General features: G+C 36.8%; 1 long non-coding RNA gene across 1 annotated transcript; it reads right to left on the minus strand.

Moving 5' to 3' along the window:
* Positions 1-1,645: 1,645 nt before the first annotated feature.
* Positions 1,646-3,509, minus strand: LOC110675868. Its single transcript, XR_002499864.1, has 3 exons — positions 2,465-3,509; positions 2,012-2,139; positions 1,646-1,946 (listed from the first exon to the last, which is right to left on the minus strand). It is a non-coding gene; the product is annotated as an uncharacterized LOC110675868 (long non-coding RNA).

Raw genomic sequence — 3,509 nt, forward strand, 5'->3', positions numbered from 1 at the left:
ATTTACTTTTGAGTAAAAATCATGGGAAAACGATATGAGTTTTGATATTTTGGAAGGTATTTTGAGTTTTGCTTAGGAGTTCTGAGGTGACGAAAACATTCGCCCGCCAATTCTGAGATTCCGGTAAGATTACTGGCAGTAGCAATTTGTAATATTCGTGGCATTTATGTTATTTTTCTAGGAATTTTAGGATGTTGGTAGGAATTCAGATATTTATAATGTAATTCTGAATTTTACGTGTAAATCCTGACATCTCAGATTCGCAGATTTCCTTTGGAATTCCGGAATTCCTGTAGGAACTTTGGGATTCCGATAGGGATGTCGGATTTTTTATGATAATTCTGGAAGTTTAAATACCATTCTAGAAATATTGCGGAAATATTATAAATCTGGTAAAAATTCTAGAATTGGGGTGGGAATGGGATTCCGGATATTGATCTCTTGGAATTCTGTGGGTATCTTTGAGACGATATTTCTGTAAGAATCTATGAGATTGCGGTGGGATTCCTGCGAATTATTGTGTGAATATTTGTAATTCTGAAAATCAATCTTTGTAAATGTTGTAAAAACCTTTAAGATTCCGTTGATCTCCAGTTCCGTTGGAATTTCAAAGCAAAGCTTTAATATAAACCTTTTGAATGTCGGTAAATATTTTATAGCTTACAATGGGGTTTTTTTTTGTGAAATCGATTAGAATTTTAATAATTTCAAAGGGAACCTGGTGTTTTAAGGGAGATCCTCATTGAATTCTAACGACTACCAATGGAATCACTACAATTCCCATAAAAATCTCTACATTCTAAGTTCTAGAAATTCCAAATATACTATCAGAAAACCAAAATAACGAAAATATCACAGAAACACTTAGAACTTCCGGAATTCTACCGCAATTTCACCAGAATCTTAGTACTGGTGCTAGAAAATATGTGATTCCTAATTTGATAGCTGTAATCTCAAGATCTCAAGGGGCCTTCCTTAGCCGAGTTGTTAGAGTCCGCGGCTACAAAGCAAAGCCATGCTGAAGGTGTTTGGGTTCGATTCCCGGTCGGTCCAGGATCTTTTCGTAATGGAAATTTCATTTACTTCCCTGGGCATAGAGTATCATCGTACCTGCCACACGATATACGAATGCGAAAATGGCAACTTTGGCTAAGAAAGCTCTCAGTTAATAACTGTGAAAGTGCTCATAAGAACACTAAGCTGAGAAGCAGGCTCTGTCCCAGTGAGGACGTAATGCCAAGAAGAAGAAGAAGAATCTCAAGATCTCTTCATAGATGTTAAGCTAATATTAAAAAAAAAATCATCAATCACTGGCGTTAGCGAAGACCGAAAACCACTCAGATAATTCTTTGATGTACCATCATCATAAAATAATACACGCTTAAAAAAATATATGCTAAATAGAGTAAATGTCATACTAAAACCATATTGGGTCTATTCACCCCAAGCAATGAATATGTACCTAATATGCATTGCTAGTATAAACTACTTTTATAGCAACGTATGTATATCTCACAATTATTTTCTCCAATGCATAATGAATGATAATGCACTAAATTTCTTAAAATTTTGTTTCTTTGTATCGTTTTTGTAAACAAATGAAAAATCTCACGATATTATTCCGCGAATAATTTATATTTATTGAACCAACTATTACACATCTGATTAAGGATCACATGCAAAACCATAACATTAGTTGGCTTCACCCGAGTCGTATTGGTTCATCGTGTTGCTCACCGTGTTCTCGATTCGACATCATCCAGTCCATGTTTTCTTGAATGTCCTTGACTCACTCTGTGGTCCGATGGAGAGTAAATTACGTACATTTGAATCGAAATTTGAATAACTGCTTGCGTTTATCGACCATTTGAGGAAACAACTTCAGTAATCCAGGGAGAGAAGTTTGCTAGAATTCGACGGAAAACGGTCTGCTTCGTGTGGTACTCCTGCAATGAATAAATATTACAGTTATATGATAGAAAAAATCTACAAAAATAACTTCCGGACTTACCTTGTCAGAATCAAAGTAATTTTGGAAATGTCGCAGATTCGATCGCGCTCTGGAATGGGCTTTCTACTGGTCACATGCGGCTTTGAAGGTCTCCCCCTGCCACCATTCGAACGCCCCGATGGAACTTACTGAAAAACATTGAATATCCCCAATGATTTGATTTGGAATTAGAACCACAGACAAACAGACGTAACACTTAGAACAAATGTCGATCAAAATCATAGTCACGAGGACATGTACGCCCAATGCTAAAATCGGTGTGTTTGGCCGATAGGCCAACAGATGGCGGTAGTGTGCAAACGTCAAACACGAACAAAAACGATGCGAGCGCTGCGGGTGGTGGATCGGCCATCTACCATATTTTTGAACCGACCGTTAAAAAGGTTGTCGATGGCCAATGATGAGAGTGTGACGTCTGTTTGTCTGTGTTAGAACTTTTAATATTCAAATTACCTCTACATGCAATTTCAGCTGCCCGATCAATTTTTGCCATTATTTTATTTTAAGCATTTTTAACGATGGAAAACTATCAGCAAACGTGTCGTTGCTTACAGGTTTGTCAGGAAAATTAAATTCATTTCTACAAGTTCCAAGATTAGCAAAAGGTTTTGTAAAGTATAAATTATAATCATGTAGTGCATGTTTCATATGCATCGTGATAACAGTGATAAACATGAAAAATGTTAAGGAAATATTAAACACTAAGCTAATTAGTATTTTCAATTTTCACCGTGTAGACATATGTGAAGAGAATACCAGAATAATCGCAAAATTACACTGCAAATTGTAGTAAAAGAGATAAGAGAAAAAAGCAAATATAGTAATTTGAACGACTTCGTAATATAATTAATGGGTTCAGCACATTTGTGTTATGTTGAAAACAATTCAGAACATCTGGCAGCCTTGATCCATTAAACGCTAACTTTAGCGTTTTGGTTCCGTGTAGAGAAAGGGAGAAAGAAAAACGCAATTGTGAGACGGGGGAGTTTTTAACAGGAAGTGATCGTGGATGATTCATTCTGTGTAATATTTTTGTGGATGGAGGACGTTGTTTCGGCAGCTCGAAAATTTGGATACGACATGGCGGAGCCGGTAGGTAAGTAGAGTGCAATCATCCTTTTTTTCAGAGCTGCATTAATAAGTATAGATGCACCAATGGAGAATATTGAAAAAGTGTAGCTGAGAAGCCAGAAAAAGCTTTTTTTTCTGATATTAAACATGGCGTCGTTGCAAATAAACAGTGCATGAGCGATGCGGTCTCAGCACGAAGCAAAAAAAAATGTGTACGAGCGATGCGGTCTCGGCACAGAAAGAGACAAAAAAAAAAGAGAAATGTGGAAATGTGTACGAGCGATACGGTCTCGACACAGAAAAAAAAAATTAAAATAGCAATATGTGCACGAGCGATGCGGTCTCGGCACGCAAAAAATAACATAAAAAAAAAATTTGGGGTGGGTAATGTCTATTACATTACCGCGGGGTTGACGTAGAACTACGA

The sequence above is a fragment of the Aedes aegypti genome, chromosome 2 (assembly GCF_002204515.2).
Source record: "Aedes aegypti strain LVP_AGWG chromosome 2, AaegL5.0 Primary Assembly, whole genome shotgun sequence".
NCBI lineage: Eukaryota > Metazoa > Arthropoda > Insecta > Diptera > Culicidae > Aedes > Aedes aegypti.